Source organism: Lontra canadensis, unplaced genomic scaffold (genome assembly GCF_010015895.1).
Source record: "Lontra canadensis isolate GAN:19392208 unplaced genomic scaffold, GSC_riverotter_1.0 scaffold18, whole genome shotgun sequence".
Classification (NCBI taxonomy): domain Eukaryota; kingdom Metazoa; phylum Chordata; class Mammalia; order Carnivora; family Mustelidae; genus Lontra; species Lontra canadensis.
Window position 1 is genome coordinate 16,559,872 of NW_022631012.1, and position 24,364 is coordinate 16,584,235.

At 44.5% G+C, this 24,364-nt stretch overlaps 1 non-coding gene across 1 annotated transcript; it reads right to left on the reverse strand.

Moving 5' to 3' along the window:
• Positions 1 to 1,109: 1,109 nt before the first annotated feature.
• Positions 1,110 to 1,216, reverse strand: LOC116869251. Its single transcript, XR_004382995.1, has one exon. It is a non-coding gene; the product is annotated as a U6 spliceosomal RNA (small nuclear RNA).
• Positions 1,217 to 24,364: the final 23,148 nt, after the last annotated feature.

The window sequence follows — 24,364 nt, forward strand, 5'->3', positions numbered from 1 at the left end:
AGCACTTTTTCATGTGTCTGTTGGCCATCTGGATGTCTTCTTTGCAGAAATGTTTGTTCATGTCCTCTGCCTATTTCTTGATTGGATTATTTGTTCTTTGAGTGTTGAGTTTGCTAAGCTCTTTATAGATTTTGGATACTAGCCCTTTATCTGAAATGCCGTTTGCAAATATCTTCTCCCATTCTTTCAGTTGTCTTTTGGTTTTGTTAACTGTTTCCTTTGCTGTGCAAAAGCTTTTGATCTTGATGAAGTTGCAATAGTTCATTTTTGCCCTTGCTTCCCTTGTCTTTTGCGATGTTCCTAGGAAGAAGTTGCTGCAGCTGAGGTCGAAGAGGTTGCTGCCTGTGTTCTCCTCAAGGATTTTGATGGATTCCTTTCTCACATTGAGGTCCTTCATCCATTTTGAGTCTATTTTCGTGTGTGGTGTAAGGAAATGGTCCAATTTCATTTTTCTGCATGTGGCTGTCCAATTTTCCCAACACCATTTGTTGAAGAAGCTGTCTTTTTTCCATTGGACATTCTTTCATGCTTTGTGGAAAATTAGTTGACTGTAGAGTTGAGGGTCTATTTTTGGGCTCTCTATTCTGTTCCATTGACCTATGTGTCTGTTTTTGTGCCAGTACCATACTGTCTTGTTGATGACAGCTTTGTAATAGAGCTTCAAGTCCGGAATTGTGACCACCAACTTTAGCTTTCTTTATCAATATTCCTTTGGCTATTCGAGGTCTTTTCTGGTTCCGTATAAATTTTAGGATTATTGGTTCCATTTCTTTGAAAAAAAATGGATGGGACTTTGATAGGGATGGCATTAAATGTGTAGAATGCTTTAGGTAGCATAGACATTTTCACAATATTTGTTCTTCCAATCCATGAGCATGGAACATTTTTCCATTTCTTTGTGTCTTTCTCAATTTCTTTCATGAGTACTTTATAGTTTTCTGAGTATAGATTCTTTGCCTCTTTGGTTAGGTTTATTCCTAGGTATCTTACGGTTTTGGGTGCAGTTGTAAATGGGATTGACTCCTTAATTTCTCTTTCTTCTGTCTTGTTGTTGGTGTAAAGAAATGCAACTGATTTCTGTGCATTGATTTTATATCCTGACACTTTACAAAAATATGGAACGCTTCACGAATTTGCGTGCCATCCTTGTGCAGGGGCCATGCTAATCTTCTCTGTATCGTTCCAATTTTAGTATATGTGCTGCTGAAGTGAGCACTTAAGTGGTGTATTTTTATGAAAGATTTCTATCATTATTACTGTAGAGAAATTTGAGACTATATAAAACAGAAGGAGGCTGATGAGCAAGAAAAAGCTAACTGCCTGAATGAGTTTCTTGTGAGGTGGAAAGAGGTGGGAGTCAGGACACAGATGGATTTTCTCGGACAGGAAGAGAAACCTTTCTCTGAATCCTTAGGAAGCCAGTGTGGTGGGATGTAGGCATGAAAAGTTGCCCATAGTATGTCAGTGAGTAGCAAAACAGAAAAACAATTTTACTGGTACTTCAGAAACAAGTAGACATAAGTGAGGAAAATCAAACTTATGCAAAAAATTAAAGTTTAAAACATGGAAGCTTAATAACTGGCGTCCATAGCGTGTAGCATGTAGAGGGGGTAACAGGCAACTGCATATCTGTGAGGTTTTAATCTCTAGAGCAGAATGTAATTTACCGATTTGGGAAGAAAATCACTTAGCACTCACAGGATCACCAAGGAAGAACCAATAGTTCATGTGCCAAATATCAAGGGCATTTGCTACTCAGAAGTGGGGGCTGGAGGTCAACAGCGTGGGTGTCACTCGGGAGTTTTTAGAAGTGCGGACTCCCAGGATTCACCCTAGACCTACTGCATAAGCATCTACATTTTATTAAGATCCTCCGGGGATTCATGTGTGCATTAAAGTTTGAGAAGTGATCAGCTAGGGCACGACTCCATTCCCAGTGTGGTGTGGTGACATCTGTGCTTAGTAGGAGGGATGCAAGTGCCTGTGGAGTTGGGGAAGCAAGTGGGCCTAATGGCGACAAGTGGTGGTCACAATGGCCCCCGGTGGCACTTTACTGAAACCCACATGAAATCAAAAGGGATGGAATGAAAGGAGACATGTTTTTGTTTTGTTTTTGTATAAAATCAATTGCTTTTTCCAGTAAGGCTGTGCTATGGACTGAATGCTTGTGTCCCTCAAAACTCGTGTGTTGAAATGAATCCCTAATGTGATAGTATTAGGAGATGGAGTCTTTGGGAAGTGATTAGGTCCTAAGGATGGAGATCTTGTGAGTGGGATTGTATAAGGGATAAGTGCCCTTATAAAAAGAGATATGAGAGCTGACCCTTTCTATTCTTTGCCTTGTCAGGAGAAGTCGGCTACCTGTAAACCAGGAAGCAGGTGGGCCCACCCTCGCCAGACATTGGATCTTGCCGGCACCTTGATCTTGGACTTCTCAACCTCCAAAACTGTGAGGAATAAATGTCGTTTCAGTCACCCAGTCTGTGGCGTCTGTTATATTCTGCTCTGACGACCTCAGCTGAGGCTGGTTAGGTCAATGCAGTTTATAAAACTCATAGACGTAGATCCCCACTGCCTCTCCTCCTACAGACTAGTTGACACTGGCTGCGGGGAAACCGGACAGAACAGAGAGGGGCGTGTTCTCTAAAGGCCAGCGTGAGCTAGCCTGGGGCCAGAGCCACACAGGCTATTAAAAAATCCTCTCCCGGCCTTTACCATGTCCCAAGGGAGGAGGAGAACAGGGAGTCAACCTAGTGTAGGCTTACCAGTACCAGATGGCTCTAGAGTTTGTCATATCCAGGTTAGAAGTCCAAATCCTAGATTCATGACCTGGATATTACACTTACGGACTGTGAGATCTTGGGTAAGTTATTTGACCTCTGTCTGCTTTGGTTTCCCAATTTGTAGAATGGGGATAATAGTATCTATGTCAATAAGTGGTGTTCTTGTGAAGATGAACTGAGGTAATAATGCCCCTGAGGTAAAATGCCCAAGTAAGCATAGTGCTTGGGAAATGCTGTCGATATAGTTTATTATTGTTATTATCATGAGGAGAGCTCTGTTGTCCTTGCTGGAATTGGAGGGGATGGAGATTGGTAGGTAGCTTGAGAAGAAGTAGTTTGGAAATAACTCTTGAGGGAATAAGAGAAGGAACTCATCAGGGACATTTAAGATGTCCCAAGGGAGGGGCAACTTGGTGGCTCAGTTGGTTAAGTATCTGTCTGTGGCCCAGGTCATGATGCCAGGGTCCTGGGATTGGCGCATGACAGGCTCCCTGCTCGGGTGGGGGTAGTCTGCTTCTCCCTCTTCCTCTGCCCTTCTCTGCAGCTCATTCTCTCTTTCTCAAATAAATAAAATATTTTTAAAAAAAAGATGTTCATGGGATTGCAGGATATTCTCATATTGTTCAGCAGCCCAGGTAGATGGAGAATGTGTTCAATTGGATCGATCTGCATGTATAACCAAAGAAGCGAGACGATTAGGGGATTGATGTGAGTTCAGTTGACGTCTTGAAAGTATAGATTCATAGTTCAAATCTTCAAATCATTTTAGAAAGAACTGGTGTCACTCAGCGATTCCAAGCACACTCTTCCAATTTTATTTCTCTGGAGATAGTACATGATTCTGCTTCAAATACTTTAATGAGATGCAGTCCAACACATTTTTATTTTCTAATGGGCATTTTTACATTTTCATTGCATTGAGTAATCTTGAACAAATTACCCATTTGACTTTTGAGTTGATGAAATCATACCTTTAAGGGGATTTGAGAAATGTATTGTCAAGTGTGTAAACAGTTCTGCAACTTAAGTCGCAAGGACTTCATTAGTTCCTCTGTTTATTTGACATTTATTTATTTACTAAGTGCCGACTCTCACTAGGCTGGCTGCTGTACGTACAGGTGAAAAGGTCTTTCCCTGCAAGACAGAGGAGACAATATTGAAGTAACAGTAATAGAGAAGATGATACGAAAACAAAGCTGCAGGTCGAGTTCGCAGTGAGTTCAGAGGACAGTGTGTCCTTCACACCAGAGGAGGAGGAGAGAGAGTGTGGTTAGGAGGGAGCTTGCAGCAGAAGGCGCACTCGAACTTAATTTTTGAGGGACAAGTCCAAATTGCCCACAGGTGCTGCAAGGGAAGGATAAAGAACCTTGACAAAGTAGCAGAAGCTTAGATTATGATTAAGAAAGTGTGGGCAGGTGGGCAGCCCTAGTGCTAATAAATAGTGGAAGATCAGATATAGCCCCAAGAAGTTAGGTCCAAGTATGTGGTGTATCTGTTCAACGTCTAAATCTCTACCACCAAGAGAAGTTCCTTCCTTATTAGGTACCCAATCTTCTTCACTGAACAAGGGAATGAATGAGATATATATTGGCTTCCGTTTACGGAAATCTTCCAAGGCCACTTTTTAAACTTTATAGGCAATGAGTAACCACTAACAATTCACCACTCATTTATTCAAAGATATGTATTGAAGGTTTTAAAGGGAAAGGGCATGCACTGAATCATAGTTCAAATCTTCATTTCCTTCATTTCCAGAAAGTTACAGGGAGATTAGTATCCCTAGGTTCATTTCCTTGATCCAAAGCAGAGATTTACATAAACAGTTTATCCAGCAAGTGTTCTCAGAGCAGAATTAGTTCCACGAAGACACTCAGACCGATTCGGTCATGGCGCCCACCCAACACCCTTCTTTCCGCTCCTTCACTGGGACACTGTGGCCCCTTTGCCGGATTTTCCTCAACAGGAGCTCGCCACCGCGGGATAGAGGCCAGTTGTGGAAGGAGCTGGCAAAAACCTGGTTTCGTGAACTTCAGATCACTTGCCTGTTTGCTTCTTTCCCTGAAAGTCTAATATTGGGGGAGGGGGGCCCAGAGGGTATTAGAAAAGGATTTTTTAAAATATCACAAAGGGATCTGGAATAATCTGTCATTTTCAGGGGGGAAATGGTTTAAATAATGAACCTTCCAGAGATCATGGCTAATTTGACTTGCAGACTGAGGGGCTCCCTGGACGTTTTCCGGATGAAGAGTTGGGATGGATGAGCTGTCAGTGTGGCTTGTGGAGCGCGGCCCCGCGGCACTCTGGCCGGGCACCCCAAGAGATCACATGGGCGTGTCGTGACAAGGTAAGGAAACAGAAGCAGTTAATGCTCTGCAAATTTTAATGACATTTCTCTGTCTGCCCTGGAAATTCTATGTGGATCCTACTTTTAATATTTCTCTTAGAAGAAAAGAAATCCTCTTTTTGCTCTAATAAGAAAAAGAAGTTTGTAACTAGATGCTAATGTTGTCATTCATCTCTGTCCAAGAAAGGCTATTAAAGGGGGTCAAGTTGTTTAGTCGCTTGGATGCAGTTACTGAGTTCAGTCCCTGGAGGGTTACCATAGCATGCCTGGGGTCAATCTCTCCCTTCAAGGTTTCAAGTGATTTGGGCTTCTAGAGGGAAAAAAAAGTGGCCTGAAAAGGGATGGATGCTAGTTGAGTATTATTTGACATTATCTTAGGTAAACAATGAAAGGGGATGAAAAAAAAATCCTCTTTGAATGCAATGCTGTTCTCTTGTGTGTGGAAATTTTTGTCTTGCTAGTTTTATCAAGAGTCACTAAATTAACAGGGCCTAGCAGAGGAAAGAGAATCACTCCTGGTTTTGACAAGACCCTAGAACAGTGAGGTATGGGCAAATAAAAATGTTGTCATGATTAGAACAATGGTGCTCAAAAAGAAAAATTATGAAATCTACATCCCTCCAATGAGCAATTTAACAGCATGCCTTACATTTGATTAGTGCTTTATAATTTCCACAACACTTACTTATTTGCTTGTTTGTTCCTTAAAACAAATGTATGAGGTAGACATTTGTTATGCCCATTGTACGCAGGAGAAAATTGAGGCTCTGTGAGGTTAAGGGCCAGTGCCATCATCTGAACCATGGCTGGTGTACCCCCAAGCCAATGGACTCTCCTTCCACTGATGCATCTATTCAGTGTTATTTTTAAGTATTTTAACTATCGAAATCAGTTTTGATCCTGTTGTGGTGGACTAATGAGAAATATGTCTTTTTATTTGTTTGACAGAGAGAGAGAGAGAGAGAGATCACAAGTAGGCAGAGAGGCAGGCAGACAGAGAGGGGAAGCAGGCTCCCTGCTGAGCAGAAAGCCCTATGCAGGGCTCCATCCCAGGACCTGGAGATCATGACCTGAGCCGAAGGCAGAGGCTTAACCCACTGAGCCACCCAGGCACCTCGGTCTTTTTGTTGTTGTTGTTTTGAGGGGTGTTATGTTCTTACAAACTCCCATAGAACTGATAAAGTCAAAGAAGTTACCAAGAGACCAGGAGAATGGAAAACCTTATTAAAGGGTATAGAAATAAATGCATATTTGATGTTTGAGAGTGAACTGAAAGGAAAGAAAAAAATAGAAAACTTTTGCCGAAAGGCTCTTCGAAGGGAAAGCATGTGACTTACTGAAAGATGAAGCACCACACGGAAATGAGATAAATAATGAAAACCTATAAATGATGAATGCCTGCCTGCGCGCGAATCTGACAAAGACAAAACGGCTTCCATGAGGTGTAGCAACATCCCCAGCGCTGAGGGAAAACAGGGGCAAGGAGCACTACATTTGAAGCATCTCTCATAGGACCACCCGTGGGTGGTCCCTGGGGTTCTCTTCTCTTGCTAGGTCTTCCTCTCGTCTCGCGCGCCGTAGATCTGGTCCTGGGCAGACCTTTACCGACGATCTGCTGGTTCCCTTAGCTCGCCAACCGTTTTCCTGCTGGGGGCCGGACATGGAAACCTCGCACAACGCACGGCCACCGCCAGCAGCTCGGCGGGCCTTTCTGCTCGGGGGTGGGGGGGCGCCTCCGGAATTCCTTTCGCGCTCCTTGGTCCTGACCCCGGGCTCGGATGCGCTCCCGGGCAGTGAGACGAGCCGACCCCCAGGCCAGCACCGCGGGCGGGCAGAGGAGGGCAGCCGCGCCGCTGCGAGCGAGCTCACCCCAGAATTCAGCTCCCCGCTCGCCTGGCCACGGGCCTGGGCCTCTCTGCCCCGGCACCGACGGTCGCGGCTCTCTGCTCTTCCCTGGTTCTCGGGCTCTTTTCGCTTCGCCGGGAACCGGCCGGTCGGGGAGCCGCGCCGGCCGCGCTCTCCCGGCACCCGGCGCGCACCCGTGTTCTCCCGCGGCCCAAGCGGCCCATTTGCTCGTGCGTCTCCGCCCGCGGTCGGGGCAGGGCGGGAGCCCACGGGCCGGGCGGCCCCTGTCGGCTGCCCTGCTGCGTGCGGCGGGCTCAGCGGGCGACAGCCCCTCTTCAGTGATCCCCGCAGCCGTGCAAGCGCTCCGGGCGAGGCAAGCGGGCAGGCACGTTCCTAAGCACATAAGTCTTCGGTATGAATTGACGAGATGTGAAAATGTCCCATGTCATCGTGCGACTGAGGAAATCCTATAAACCGCTGTTCTATGAAAAGCTTTGTTCCAAAAATTCTGTTTCCTGCACCCTTCTTAGCTCCGGACAGGGGGCAGCAGAGTCCGTGAGAAGGAAAGGGGGCCGCTTGCAACGGGTGGTTTGCAAAACTTGGGAGGCAAACCTTTAAGGATTTTCAGCAGAAACCAGCCCTTGATATCAGACAAAGCTCACTGCGGATTAAAGACTTGAAGGTAGAGACCAGCTTTTGTTAACGCAATATTCTTTGAAGGCACTACAAATGGTTTACTGTTTGTTTGTTTCTTTTAAGGAAAAACAGTTTATCATTTTTTTTTTTTAATGCAAATAGCCATCTCCCTCACTTTATTGCTGGGTAGGAAAAACTCAGTCTTCCTTTGTGTTTCTCCTTTACTACTCACAACACTTCACTCTGGACATGTCTGATCACCAAATGTGTGTGGGTTTCCCCCACCAAGCAATTCTCTGTGAGACCAGCTTGTGTCCTATAATTCACTGAAAGTGTCTACCAGGAGTTAGCATAGACCCCATAGGTTAAGGATTCAGTCCCACAAAATACTCTCCCCGCCGCCACACACACTTTACATGCCAGATTCGAGTGCCAGATTGTTACCATATTCTGACCTACTGGCTATAAATCAACATCCCCACAAACCCCTTCCTGAGATCAATAATTTGCTAGAAATGCTTACTTATATTACTGGTTTGTGATAAAAGGATGTGATAAAGGACACAGATGAACATCTAGATGGAAGAGATGCATGGGGCAAGGCGCGTGGGAAGGGGCACGGAGCTTCTCCACCCTCTCCCAGAACACCGCTCTCTGGCACCTCTACGGGTTCACCAACCTGGAAGATCCCCAAGTCTTGTGCCTTTGGGACTTTTGTGGATGCTTCATCATGTAGTCATGCTCTATCATTAACTCCATTTCTAGCTCCTCCTCCCTTCCTGGGGGATAGGGGATGGGGCTGAAAGTTCTAAGCATCTAGTTATGACTTGGTCTTTCTGATGACCAGCCCCCCTCTAGGAGCCCAACAAACATTGCCTCATTAGAACAAAAGATGATCCCATCACCTAGGAAGTGCCAAGGGATATAGGAACTCTCTGTTAGAAACTGGGCTCAAAGACCAAATATTATAGCAATATAATTGTTCCCTGGGGAATATAAATGTTCCCTGGGGCTCCTGGGTGGCTCAGTGGGTTAAGCCTCTGCCTTTGGCTCAGGTCATGATCTCAGGGTCCTGGGATCAAGCCCTGCATTGGGCTCTCTGCTAAGCCTCTCTCTCTGCCTACTTGTGATCTCTCTCTGTCAAATAAGTACATAAAATCTTTTTAAAAAAGGTGATCCTAGTGCTCTTATCACTTATGAAATTACTAAGTTTTAGGAGTTCTGCGTCAGGAATAAGGGGCAGAGGCCAATATATATATATTTACATACATATGTACATACATATGTAAATTATTTTACATTTTCATATGTAAATAAATAAATGTATACATATATATATTTACAAGGTCTTAAGAAAGTACAGTGCCTATTTTTTGCCAGGGACTTATAAAATGATGCTAAGCCATGAGATATTTCGAGTTGGTATTAGGGAAAATGTCAACATTGGTAAATTATTACCAGATGCTATGGTTAATCCTCCCTCACTCCACCTTGGGGAAAAAAAAGACATAGAGTAAATAAGAGAAAACAAAACATAATGAAAGCAATTGAGATAACTACAGCCAATAGCCAGAGCCTCAGTTGTCCCTCCCCTGCCCATTCTGAAATGAGTCCTTTGGTGTCGGTCCCATGCCACTCGCAACTTTCTGTGTAGTAACCGGTGTGTGGCCTGGCATGTGGCAGGGAGGTGCTCAGCAAACTTGTGTGGTTGAACAGACACTCTGGCCTGATCATCTGTAACTTCTCCAGGGGACTATCTGAGTTGTGTATCACATCTGGTTTTCCCATAAATAGATGCGGGTGAGGAATTTGTACTCAGAAACGTGATCACTGTAGGCGTATACTATCCCAGGTCTAACTTTAGGGACTCAGTTAATGTGTCTGTTTGCCTTCCTCCCTCCCTCCCTTCCTTTCATCCTTCATTAATTTTAAGTAATCTCTATGCCCAACATGGGGCTCAAACTCACAGCCCTGAGATCAAGAGTCACATACTCCACTGACTGAGCCAGCTGGGTGCCCCAATGTGTCATTCTTTAAAATGATGCAAAAATGAGCAGGCGATAGAAAATGGGCAAGATTCCATGCGATTGTCTGGTAAGTTTGCGCAGGTAAGAAACAGGCAGGTGAGTTGGGTCTAGTTGGCAGAACCTTGTCCCACAGCCACACGGTCATCCTGATATCAGGAATACAAAAGAAGATTGCAAGGTATCCTAAAGTCCTCTGATGTCCTCCTCCCTCTTAGTCTAGAAATCAGCTCTAATTTTCAACTCTCCCTCTTTCCAGAGTGCTGTAGTGTCTTCATTCCATGGGGCTTTCCATCTTCTTACTACGTCGATGATTAAACCTTTGTCCTTCGTCCCTGTCTGTTAAGTTCTCTTCAGAATTTTCAGAGGCAGATTTCAAAACTGGGCTCTTGCTAATTTAAAGAGCCTGGACATTTCTTTTAATAATCACTCAGGGCCTCTTATACTGACTTCACCTTTTTTTTTTTTTTTTTTTTCATTTGCTTAACAGCTTCAGATGATACATCCTGTTTGCAGAGACAGTGATTCTCTTAAGGGTCAGGACAGGTATTAGAAGTCTTTCCTAGTGGATGAGTTAGATGAGACTCAGAGAGGGGATGTTCTGGGCCTGTTGGTCACCGAGACTGTTAATGGCAGAACTGGGATGAGGATACCCTCATCCAGACTGCTCTGGAGCAGCTCGTGGTGCTCACTCATCACTGGGGCCTGGGTTAGCAGCAGGGTGAGGGAGATTCTGAAATAGGGGATGGAGGGAAGGTGTGCGTGTTTGAGCTTAGCACAGTGCCTGGCTTAGTGCTGTCTTCGATACGTGGCAGACTGCCATGGGGTGTCCCGACCATGGGATGAGTAGAGAGGAAGGAGGATATTCACAGAAAGGGATATGGGCAGAGACATATGCAAGAAGATAGAGATCAGGGGAATAGTCTTCCAGAGGCACAGAGAATTTTGGGGTATCTTTTACTGGGCCAGGATTTATGTGATTTAAAAAAAAAAAAGATATTCCTTAGTTATTTGATAGCACAAACAGGGGGAGCAGCAGGCAGAGGGAGAGGGAGAAGTAGGCTTCCTGCCAAGCAGGAAGCCGGATGCGGGGCTCCATCTCAGGACCGGGATGGTGACCTGAGCCAAAGGCAGATGCTTAACGGACTGAGCCGCCCAGGCGCCCCAATTTATGTGCTTTACATTATTCAGTTGCCACCACAGCCTTGGAAGTAGGCATCACTACTCCCATTTCTGAGATGGGACTTCTGGGTCACGGGACAATCAGGTAATTCCCCAACTAGCTGCACCGAAGACCTCTTAGGACATCATCCACGTGAAGCCCCGTGTGAATGAAGCCCCCTGGGGTGACGCAGTGTCACACAGCTATTAAGAGGCCGAGTCCAGAGTCACACCGGGGCTGTTGGGCCCGCAGTCCAGGTGCTCAGCACCCCGTCCTACCGCATTTCCCAAGACAACTTTTCCAGAACCGAACGTTGCCCAGTCGGGCCCTGTGCGTCTGTGTCTTCAGTCCAACAAGAAGGACTGTTGCACGGTGTATGGTGGCAGGGAGAAAACGGAGCAGGGACTCAGAGCCCGAGGCTGAGGTTCGAGTCCTGAGTCTGCCCCTGACATGTGCGCCCTTGGCCGGTCATCGCACCTCTTCACGTAGCCATTGGCTTCTGTGACATGAGGAGAAGGGTGTTCCTTCTCTCCGGCTTGGGGGCGGGCTCTGTGAGCCGACCGAGTGGGAAAGTGCTGGGAACGACGTGCGGTGCGGGTAGTCCGCACCAAGGGAACAAAGGCCGCCTGCGGGTGTTTATTTCTTATTTGGGCTGATAGGTACGCAGAGTCTTGACTTTTTATGCCTCATTTGCTTCTGTGAAAAATGTCCCAGTGACGTGTCTTGAGTCTGCGCTTAGAGGATGAGGCCCTTGTGTGTGCTGTGGGGCTGCAGGGGCTGAGGGAGGAGGCCAGGAAACGGATACCATGTGGCTCGGAGCTGGGCCTTGAAGCGTTGCACTTGCCCACGCGGAAGGAGGAAATGGGCTGGATGTCTCTGGGGGACGAGGATGCGAAATAGGAACCAAGCCCGTGTTCCCTGACTTCTTGTGTTTCTCTTGAGCAAATGTTTCTGTTCTTTAGGCAGCTTAATAGCAAAATCACGTTTCACTTGTTGAAATGTGACAAAATTGGGCAGAATCAGAGGCTCAGGATGCTGTAGTAAAAATGAGCTATAAAATTTAAATAAGTCTTAAGTGAATTGGCCTCAGGCATTTGCTAGATTGAAAAGAAGGATTGCAGGGGTGTCTGGGTGGCTCAGTGGGTTAAGCCTCTGCCTTCAGCTCAGGTTATGATCTCAGGGTCCTGGGATCGAGCCCCCATTGGGCTCTCTGCCCAGCAGGGAGCCTGCTTCTCTCTCTCTCTCTGCCTACCTCTCTGCCTGCTTATGATCTTTGTCTGTCAAATAAGTAAATAAATTCTTAAAAAAAAAAAAAAAGAAGAATTGCAGGTACTAGGATTGTGTTTTTTCTTACTGTCTTCTACTGTGGTGACCACTACCATATGCGAAAGTGCTCACACTTATAAGTGTAATCTTTAAAGAGAAAGAGCAAGGAAAGTTCTTCTTTAACCTTTCCTTTCCTCATTAACCCACCACTGCAGGAAGGATCTAGCTAAGGTGTCTAGAAAGGTACACTCAAGGAGTTCCTTCCAGGGACACCTGGGTGCCTCAGTCGGTTAAGGGTCTGCCTTTGGCTCAGGTCATGATCCCAAGGTCCTGGAATCGAGTCCCACATCAGCTCCTTGCTCAGTGGGGAGCCTGCTTCTCCCTCTGCCTGCTCCTCCCTCTGCTTGTGCTCTCTCTCTCTCTGACAAATAAATTTAAAAAGATAATAATAAAAGAAAAGAAAAGAAATAAAATAATGTTCCATCCATATGTATTTGCTGTTTAAGCACTGTAAGGTAATGGCATTTATCAGGGAGCGAGAATGACAGAAACAGGACAGACACTTGTGAATCAGGTGGAGCCGCTAGGCAGGAGGGAAACCACAAGATTATTGACCTCCATTTGAAAAACAGAATTAGCTAGAAGTACCATAACAAATGTATGGGTGTATATGGGAAGTGGGGGGAGGGGAGGAATTTAATAACATACAGGTGCTTTGGTCAAATATGAACAATAAATATTTCTCACACCAAAAGTATTGAAGCAGAGCAGAGATGTATTGGTGTCTGTCATGTAAAGCTTTCTACACAGATGAAAGCCCCGTACCCGAATTGGAGAGGCAGCTTCTCAAACATCTCCTTTAACAGACAGCTTTCCCCCTAAGTGACTGAGATTAGCCACAAATCCCTCATAAAACCAAATTAATGAGATGATCCCTGGTTATGGAGAAAAGGAACTGGGGAAAAAAAGGGAAAGTGATTTTTCTCCTAAAAATGGTCAGTAGTTTTACATTTGAATTTTGGAGACAATTCATTGACTCTTATGAGCTGGAATAACTTCAAAGATTCTTTCATCCAACCCCCCTCAGATGAGTAAACTGAGACCCAGAGACATTCAAAGTCTTGCCCAAGGCCCTGGATGGGAAGGGGGCAGAGCCAGCTTTGAGCTCCGCTGTCCTCTGTCTGCACCCTGCATAAAAAGATCAGTGAGGTTCCCTCCTGAGCCGGGGACTTAGGATGCTGGGCAGTTGCTCTGGGATAAAAAGGAGGCTCTTTTAATATCCCCTCATTTAAAAAGTTTGCATTTAACATCTGCTACAGAAGGAGGAAAATAAATTCCAACTGGCCTCCTTTTTCATTTTATTTCTCATTTAAGAGTGGGGGTGGAAAGAAAGGCTGGAAGTTGAAAAACAGTAACATGAGCCATGAAAACACTGTGTGATCCACAATTAGAAAGTGAAATGCTTTACAGATGCTACAAGAAAGAAAGAGAGAGAGAGAGAGAGAAAGACAGAAAGAAAGAAAGAAAAAGAAAAAGAGAAAAAGAAAAAATAGAGGAAAAGGCAGCCTTGAATCAGGGTACACCTTTCTACCTTCCATATCAACCAGGTAAAATAAATCAGATGCTAATAAATAATATGTCCACTGGAATCCTTGAGTTTTTATTCACTTGGCACAAGTGACAGTAGAGTACACATGACATATGCTTTGTGTTCAGAGGACTTCTGCACTCTTCATCCTAGTTCTGAGCTAATAAAAGTGGGTGTTCTTGTCCTGCAGGTTCTTTCTTCACAAATCTGACTTCAGACTCAGAATCCCAAGCAGTGAAGGGCTGGGGTGTGACTAGTCGCTGTGAAAGGACTAGGACTTGAACTTGTCAAGCTAGTCAGAGCAGATGCAAGTCTACTCCTGGGACTGCCCATCTCCACACCAGGTGCCCACTCCCTATTCAGCCTGGCAGTAAACTCCCCCTATAGTTAGCTACCTTGGCCACTAGGCATTTTTTTTTTAATTAATTTATTTATTTGGAGAGAGCGAGAATGAGAGTGGGGAGCGGGGGAGGGGCCAAAGGAGAGGGAGTCATAAGCAGATTGCACACTGAGCCTGGAGCCCAACCTGGGGCTTGATCTCACAACCCTGGGGTCATGACCTGAGCTGATACCAAGAGTCGGATGCTCAGCTGACTGAGTCACCCAGGCACCACCCCCCCTTTTTTTTAAAGATTTATTTTTAGAAGAAAGCCCGTAGGCATTTAAAAAAAATATAAGAGAAACCTGGAAGCAGGATAGGTATTCTTTGTTGATACTCTGAAGAGACTCAGTTAGTATGAGTAAGATTTTTCAATTATTGCTGAACATGGACAGGTATATTTTATTCATTTTAGATTGTAAATGATAATGAGGGATATTTATCTCCCTAGCATATTGGCGATTTAAAGTGTCTCAATTAAAAATCTATTTGGCCACCTGTAACAGAAAACCCAGTTTGTAGAAGTTTAAACACATGTGTTTCAATTTCTTATTTAATGAGAAGCCTGAAGTAGGAGTTCGATATGGGTGCTTTGCTGGCTAGAAGTGGTTGTCGGTGTCCTGGTAAATGTCTTGGCCTTTCCCTTACAGTCGCACTGCATCAAATAGTGACCAACATGCCTAAATAGAGAATGGAAGAAGGAGAACAAGAGAAGGCCAGCTGAGATGGACCCTTTTTATTAGGAAAGCTAACCCTTTCTCAGACCATGCGACGAAGCAGGTTTCTGCTTGTGCCTCTTTGGCCATTAGTGGGTTGTATGGCCACCTCCACTTACGTAGGAAGTGGGAAAGCAAGGAACGATTATCATGATTAGTTTAGACCGTTTTGATCCCCCTGAGACTGGGTACATTGATGGCTTCTCTAAACCAAATCACTGTTCCAGCAACGAGGTAGAAGGTGGAGGATAGCAGTGGGTTTTGAGTAATCACTAGCACCGTGTATCACATAATGGACAGTTCCAAGTTCGTACAAGTGTGACTTACTGTTAGCACTGCATATTTAAAATGCAGGGATTTTTACACTATTTCCCCTTGTTTCTTTACCTCCGTCTTGATAGTCTTCTAGTTTCCATACAGTTTTCTTTGAAATGGACACTGATACCTGCTTGCTTTCTTTTTTTTTTTTTAATATTTTATTTATTTATTTGACACAGAGAGATCACAAGTAGGCAGAGAGGCAGGCAAAGAGAGAGAGGAGGAACCAGGCTCCCTGCCGAGCAGAGAGCCCGATGCGGGACTTGATCCCAGGACCCTGGGATCATGACCTGAGCCGAAGGCAGAGGCTTAACCACTGAGCCACCCAGGCGCCCCTGATACCTGCTTTCTTAAAAGAAGCATTGTTAATGGAGCCCTGGCTGGCCCGGTCGGTAGAGCATGCTACTCTGTGAGTTCAAACCTCACAGCGGGCATAGAGCTTACTTACAAAAAGGAAAGCATTTTTGAGACCGATCCCAGATGTTTGCCTCCAGCATTCTGACATGTGCTTGTCAGAGCTACGTTAGTTTCCTGGTACATATATCTTCGTGAACAGCTGGAAGTAATTTTCAGTCTAAGCATTTCACATTTCATGGATGGGTGAACTTTACAATCACTTTTGAAGCAACTATTTTTAAAAGCTCGTGCTTCTCTGATTGGACATTTCACTGGTACTTCAATATCTAAAAACTCCAGGAGTGTCCTTCCCAGAGTTGTAAAAGAGATACAAGAAAGGCACAAAGAAAAAAGATCCTGTCTTCTCTTGTCCCTCTTGGTATATTCAATCTAGTCTCTATGCAACAGCTGACGTGATTCTTCAAAACAAAAAGGAGACCATGCCATGCTTCTGTTCTCAGTCCTCCGGTGGCTTCTCATCACCCCCTTACAATGACTTTCTGAGCGCTAGGTGACCTGGACCCTGTCTGTCTCTCACATTTTTCTACCCATCTTCACTCTGCTATGGCCACACTGGCCTTCTTTTATGCCCCTTCCATCAGCCAACCATGTTTCCATCTCAGACCTTTGCCCTTGACTTTCTCTGGGCCTGGGATTCCCTGTTCTCACGTCCATATATGTCTTGCTCCCACCTTTATTCAGGTCTCTGCTCACATGTCACTTTCTCAGTGAGTTTTTCCTGACCACCCCTGTGGAAAGTATCAGCCCTAACCCACGCCATCCTTCTCTGTCCTCTAACTTCCTTTATTTTTTTTTTACCAGGCCCTTATTTTAAGCTGACATTGTGTCATGTATTTATTGGTTGACTTGTTTATCATGTATTCCCTCCTGGAATACGAATTCAGCAAGGACAGGAACATGGTTCTGTTCACGTCATCCTTAGGGCTAGAATGGGGTCTCGTATCAGTAGCGACACAAACGATATTAATAAGTATTTGTTGGATGAATGAAAAAGAGCTTCAAAAAACTGGTTCAACTATCCTCTGTTCAGAAGACTAATCAGAGCTAGTTGGGCAGTTGTTTTTTATCTATTTTTTCCCATGAGTATGCTGGTACTTTATTTAATTTACAAGAATAAAACTTAATAAAGATTCTCAATTAAACAGTGTTACATTGACATGTGGTCCTTCCTTAAGGTATTTAACAAATATTTATGAAGTGCCTCTGCCTTAAGGAAGTTGCCAATGAGTTTCCATATTAACTGTGTTCTAGCTCTATTTCCCTGTAGAGTTAACTCTACATTAACTATGACTAAAAGGGACCAGGAGAAAGGTTTCTCAACATTCCTTAGGACTCAGTTTTTGGCCCCGTTTCATGAACATGTTTTATTGGTAACATGAATGAAGCTTATAGGAAACTCTTGGACCAATTTAGTAAATGATAGGGAACCACTTAACTCAGTGATACTATAGAATGAGGACCCTATAATGTCTTGACCAGTCTGTACTAATGAGATATCTCACCAAACAGAAGAATATTTGGTAAGAAGACCTGCTCTAAGAAGGAAACAGAAGTTGATTGGTAACATCCTGGGAAAGATTTAGACTTACAATCACTCTGACTCAATCACATGCCATGTTTATTACTAAGATGAAAGTACACTTAGAAATGCTCATCTAGGGGCGCCTGGGTGGCTCAGTGGGTTAAAGCCTCTGCTTTTGGCTCGGGTCATGGTCCCGGGGTCCTGGGATCGAGCCTCTGTTGGGCTTTCTGCTCATTGGGGAGCGTGCTTTCTCCTCTCTTTCTGCCTGCCTCTCTGCCTACTTGTGATCTCTGTCTGTCCAATAAATAAAATCATTGAAAAAAAAAAAAGAAATGCTCATCTAGTAATATTACTACATTTTTAATAGCTAATATATTTTCATGACTATGGTCAAATAAAAAACAAATCCAGACTTAGTAAAGGGACACTTCATTGGAAAGGGTTATTGCAAGGAGGGGAAAGAGATGACAGCGGTAAAGGGTGGGAGACCATTGCTGCAACAGGGAGGATGTTTTGCTCATAGGAACTGCAAGTGCCTCCAGAATCCAGTGGGGAGTTTTCTTTTACACAGAGGTAAACAAAGAGCGAGGTGTGGGGAAGCAGGATAAAAGGGTGGTATGGTGGGTAGTGGAGCAGAAAATGTTCTGCCCTGAGGTCAGTCCATTCTCAGGAGGGGCTGTACACTGATTCGGGCAGAGATGGGCCAAAGTTCAGGGGCCTGGCGCAAGCAGAGAACCAAAGTGTAGTTGGGAAGAGCAGTTTAGCTAATCATTTATGAGGCAAAATTTTTTTTTTTTTTTTAGCTTACACAAAGGCAATTTATTCGTAGGGAGAGGACGCATTTCGATCAGCCTTCACCTTCATTCCACCAGTCACACGGCAGATGGTTTCCTTGCCAGAAAGATCGGTGGCATGGACAAAAGTGTCATTGAAGGATGCAAAGATGTGGCAGACACCAAATACATTTTCTCCTTCCACTACCTGAGGTCCAAGGCTCATGACCTTTTCTTCCTTCTTTTCCTTCCCTTTGCGAGGTGCCATTTCTGCGCATCTTCTCCAGACTCCGCTACCGGAAAGCAAGGCAAAGGGAATTTTGAGAGTCTGTTTGGCCTTGTAAACAAGGAGCATCCATGAGGCTTATCAAAGTCATACGGGGAAAGGTGGTTCTTTGTAGTAAACCATTTTCCAGAGCACAGAGAGGGAGGTTTCTTAACCTTAATTGTTTTCCAGGATCACAGGGCTCAGGTAAAATTCAACATTTATGTAATGCATAAATCACATAATGCATAGTTTTTAAATTTTAATTTTTTAAAAGATTTTATTTATTTGACAGAGATCACAGGCAGGCAGAGAGGCAGACAGAGAGAGAGAGAGAGAGGGAAGCAGGCTCTGCGCTGAGCAGAGAGCCCGATGAAGGACTCAATCCCAGGATCCTGAGATCATGACCTGAGCTAAAGGCAGCGGATTAACCCACTGAGGCATCCAGGCACCGTAAATTTTAATTTTTATATCTCGTACAAATAAAATATGTTATATATATATATATACATATATGTATATATATATAATGCACACACACCTAACAGCTAGTGTTGTGTAGGGTCAGCTGCCCCTTTAGTCTTGGGAAGGTGGCAGTTGGCTTTATCTTAGATAATTGATGGCTCCCAAGAGCAACTGCGGGTCCCAGGCTTCACGATTTCTTGGCCAGCATGTGGGTTTAAAGTTTTGACTATAAAAGCCTGGAGTCAGGGTTTAAGTCCAGCTTCCACTGCTCCTGTCCTTACACAGCATCCTAGCCACAGGTTTCCTGTAGTTGGGATCTGGCCTCTGAAGTGTCTGAATTTGCAATCCTTGCTCAAGAGTTTGGTGGGCCCAGCCTTTGAGGAATGCGGACAAACTGGCTCATATTCAGGAAAAAGAACACAGATGGCAAAAGAAGAGAAACAACACCATATGATGAGTTTGGAGATTTCATCTAGAGAAGATGGGCTTGTGGGGCTGGGGCAGGAGATGGGAGAGCCCACCCTAACTGTCTCCAAATCCGAGCAGTGCTGCCGTGTGGAAGAATAAGACTTTTCTGGTCCCCAAAGAGTCGTATCAGGACAGGTGAAAGGATGCTGCAGGGAAACAGATTTTGTACAAGCATAAGTAAGGCCTTTCTAACAAAGCTGCCTTGGGAAAGTGGGGCTCCCCCCCTCACTAAATGTTTTGCTGCAAACTTTATGATGGCGCTTCAGGAGGGGATAGAACTACTGAGTGAGTGTGTTGGATTAAGTAGTTTGGCAGTTCCCTTCCTATTGTAAGACTCTGATTTTGTGAAATAAAATATAACCTCATTATTTTGGACCTCCGCTGATTTAGAATGAATGTAAATATCCTGTTAGTGGGGTGGAAGAATTTTTCCTTTTTAATGTTTTATAACCTAACATAACGTAACGTAACGTAACGTAACGTAACGTAACGTAACGTAATGTAACATAATTTTATAGCATTTATAGTGTTTTCTAAAACATTTTAGAAACATTTTAGGTTTTAACTACATAAAAACAATAAGATAATTTATTGTTGATTATGTATAACACTATGCTAGAAGTTTTATGGAGTGCTAACAGAATGTAGATGCATCAAAAAGAATAAAATGCCTAGGAATAAATTTAACCAGGGAAGTGAAATACCTGTATACTGAAAACTACAAGAAATTAATAAAAGAAATTGAAAAACACACAAATAAATGGAAGATATTTCACATTCATAAATTGGAAGAAAAGAATATAGAAGGAAAATATATTCTCCCAGGAGTAGCTTATATGGGAAAATTTGGTAAACCCATGAGGCAATAAGCAAACCAGAAATTATGTTTATTTGCATCTTATATATTTACAAAATAGAGTGACATTAGGAAACAGTGTGCTAATTGTCAGGAAAACTCAGTAAAAGGGGGACCAAGAATACAGTGAATGCATGGTTTATATACAAAATATCAGAACACAAATCAAAGATTACTGATCAAGAATTTGAACCCAGACTGGACTAGAAAAAGAAAGCCTATAATCTTTAAACAAACTGAAAAGAATCACCATAGACAACCATAAGTGAGAGGAAGACCTTGAGTTTGCATTGCATGTTGGCGATGATGAGGACGAACCCGGCCAGAGAGCAGCAGAGGCCAACGTGCGGCGGGCAGAGACCAGCGAGGACCAGCAGGCTGTCCAGTTGACGGCGGGCGCGTGGCCGGGGGTGGCGGAGAATACGGTTATTGGACGGACCTGCCGTGACACTGAAATCCAGGCAGGGATATTTGCACTCAGTGCAGTAGGGAGCAGAAGAAGGAAATGATGTGAAAAATTAAAAGAGCAGTTTCCAGTTCATTCACTAAACTTTACTGAGTGCTTCACTTCACACCAGGCAGCCCGAGACGCAGAGGGCCCCAGCACCCAGATGATTTCCAACTAAATGGGTGAGAACGATAAGGAGACACTGTAGTTCCGTCTGAGAAGTCATGGAGAGAAAGCACAGGCTGCGCGAAATGGCTGGGTTTGGTTGGCTCCGTTCCAGGTGGGGTGGGCGTGATGTCACGAAAGGCCTTCAGGCCAAGAGATGTGTGACCTGGGTTTTGAAAGACAGGCAGGTGCGGCTTGGGGGAGAGGCTTGCTTGCAAAGGGATCAGCATGTACAAGGCGACCTGGGGAGTGAGTCAGTGAGGGTGTTAGAAAGGTCAGGGGAGCTGGAGTGCAGGACTCTGGAGGGTTGGTGAGGGGAGAGGCGTGGTCCCAGCACTTACATAAAACCAATAGTAGCAAGTGGGTATTCGCAGTTATTTTTTAGGGTAATTTTTAAAGAGATTTTTTTAAGGGGCACCTGGGTGGCTCGGTTGGTTAAGCCTCTGCCTTCGACTCAGGTCATGATCCCAGGGTCCTGGGATCGAGCCCCATGTCGGGCTCCTTACTCAGCAGGGAGCCTGTTTCTCTCTCTCTCTCTGCCGGCTACTCTGCCAGCTCATGCTCTCTCTCTCTGTCTGTCAAGTAACTGAATAAAATTAAAAAAAAAAAAATATGCTTACTTTTTTTTTTAAAGATTTTATTCATTTATTTGACAGAGATCACAAGTAGGCAGAGAGAGAGGAGGAAGCAGGCTCCCCGCCGAGCAGAGAGCCCGACGCAGGGCTGGATCCCAGGACCCTGGGATCATAACCCGAGCCGAAGGCAGAGGCTTTAACCCACTGAGCCACCCAGGCGCCCCCCCCCCCAATTTTTTTTTTTTTAAACTTCTTTTAGGGAGAGTGCGAGTGGGGGTAGGGGATGGTAGGGGGAGAGGAAGAGAGAGAGAATCTCAAGCAGACTCTGCACTGAGCCCAACATGGGGCTGGATCTCATGACCCAGAGCTCATGATCTGAGCTGAAACCAAGAATCGGACTCTTAACCAACTGAGCCACCCAGGTGCCCCTTTTGAGGGTAATTTTTAAAGGGTAAATGAAGCTGCGGGAATGAATGAGATCGCGGAGGGACTGAGAGAAGGCAAAAAAAACTGGAGGGAAATCCATGGTTTTCTTTTATGCACAGATGATTATCTCCTACATACTGATCATCTGCTCTAAAAACAAAATTCCAGTGGCCTCTGCTAGAAAACACTGGTGGATGTAGTTTAAGCCTTTATATCAAGGTGACAAAATGCTCATTTGCTTGAAAAGAATTTTTCGTGACTTATAGTTGTCTTTGTTTTCACTACTTAGAATTGGTGATATTTCTTTTTTTTATTTAAAAATACTTTTTAAATTTAAACCTATTTGTATTAGATAAGGTAGTGAAGATTATATAATTAACCAGAAAGAATTGGTGATATTTCTATTGTTTGTTAAAAATGCTTTGCCAGGATTGGTTAAATAAATTGTGGCATATTCCCACACTAAAATACCACAGTTATTAAAAATAATGCCATGGAAGGATATAGGATGACATGGGGAATAGCTCAGGTTATGTAAGTCAGGGCGGAGGGGAGAAAGGGTACTATAAAACAATATCTGTGATCTTATTTTTTAAATTTTTTATTAAAATTTATTTTTTTAAAAAGACTTATTTCAGAGAGAGAGCGAGCGAGAGAATGAGCGGTGGGAGGGGCAGAGGGAGAAAGAGAGGGAGAGAAGCCGACTTCCTGCTGAGCAGAGAGCCCAGTGGACCTGGAGATCATGACCTGAGCCGAAGGCAGATGCTTAAGGGAATGCTCCACCCAGACACCCCTGTGATCTTATTTTTTAAAAAAGAAAAACAAACCAAAGAAAAAGATTAGTCATCCTTTTTTCTGAGATTCATTTTCCTCTCCAGGAAAATAGAAGTATTAGATAGTGGGTTTACTCCCTGGCCATAAGTAGAGACAAAAGTGGATAAAATGCGTGGAACAACTGTTTTCAGCCGCTGGATCACCTTCAGACACCGTCCTTAGGAGAAACACAAAAGACGAGTCCCCATTCCCCCCTGTTCTCTGTCCGAGACCACGTCCCGGACCGCGGCACAGAGCTGGAGCCCGAGCAGAAGGGTGTCTCACTGAGGGGCAGGTTACTGAGTCGAGGAGGCCGAGAGCAGCACCCAGAGTGGCTGAGGCAGGCTTTGTGCAGCAGAAAACTGAAGAAGAGGGAGCTGGACACGGGAGGGGGCCCCTGAGGTCCGCAGGAGCCTGGTCCTAGGACTCTGAGCTGGTGCCGGCTGTTCACACCCAGGCGAGACTCCTCCGACTCCACAGCGTCGGGTGGAGAGAGGGGGTGAGAGCGGTGCTGGCGGTGAGGGTGGAAAAAGAACGGACCGGACAGAGGCAGATGCACGGTTTGGAGCTGCCGAGCTCCAGCTAAGCCAGAGTGGAGCAACTTCTCCGAAAACCTCGAGGATTCCGTGAAGACCCCAGGAATGCCCGGGCCTAGGAAGAAGAATCACACTAGATTCAGGACAAAAAATGCCAAACTAATCCAACCCTAACAACACCTAAAACTTTTCAGTTTGACCTGACCAAGAGGAACTGACACTTATCTAACCACTTGCCAGAAAAAAATTCAATATGTGTAAAGGAAGCCAGCATAATCCAGATTCCAAATGAATAAATAAAGGTATTAGATTAATGATATCCAAGACTCTGTTCACCTTAAAAATAAAACTGCCAGCCTGGGTGGCTCAGTCGGTCAAGTGACCAACTCCTGGTTGCCACTCAGGTGGTGACGTCAGGGTCCTGGGATGGAGCGTCCTCCCGGCCCCCTCCTTGGGCTCCCTTCTCAGCGGGAAGTCGGCTTCAGGATCCCCCCTCTCTCTCTCTGCCCCTCCCCCCACTCACTTGCTCTCTCTCTTTCTCTGAAATAAATAAATCTTAAAAAAATAATAAAATAAAACTGCCATCTATTTTACCAGAAAAACATGGTTTATTCAGAATATCAGAGAACTGTAATCTAGAGCAAGCAATGGGCAGCAACACCACAGGCAGGTCCGCAGAACAAAAAAGAGGAACACCCTTTTCCGGAGGAAAGGGGGTCGCTGGGTTGACCCTTATAAACAAAAAAATCCACTGGAGTAAACTGGAAGTTGGGAGTATGGTGGCTTCTCATTGGCTGAGTTGTGAGAGTCTCTCATTGGCTGGGCTGTTGCTGGGGGAGGAGAAACGCCTGGGATCGCCAAGCCGTATCCCTCTGAAGACCTTCTCTTCCTACTGGATTTGCCACTGATGAATGGCAGGGCGTGAGAGCTCCCCCTCCCAGCCTCCTGATTGCATTCTAAATGAGGTTTCCTTTTAGTAATTTTATTTTTTTAATTTTAATTTTTTAATTTTAAGTAGTCTCTACCCCCAACCCTGAAATCAAGAGTCGTGGGCTCAACTGACTGAACCAGCCAGGTGCCCCACCTTTTATTTGTTTTTACAACTCCTTCTAATCGTAAAACTGTGACCTAGAAAGAATACCTTGTTTTCCATTTGGCTTCCTATGTGGTCCCTCTTCTTTCCTTCCATTTTACAGACCTGGTAAGTAAATGATAGTTCAGTAGTAAATATTTAATTTACATTGTATTATTTAATCTTCAAAGAATTCTTTTATATCGGGCTGTATGATACGTAAATACAAATATTAGAGTATGTGTTGTATACTTGAAACTTTGCTAAATATTAAACATTCTTAAAAATTCCACCTTGAAGGAGTTTATAATTCTGCTGGAAAGGAATGGAGATTCACATCTAAACCGATGAATAAAATGGTGAGCAATAAAAACGAATCCAAAAGTGTAATTTCATCACTGCACAGAAGCAAGACCAGAGAAGGACCCATGACCTTGGCACATATACGGATTGACTCCTGAGTTGACTTAATCCGTGGAGAATGAGACAGATTTTCTACTGC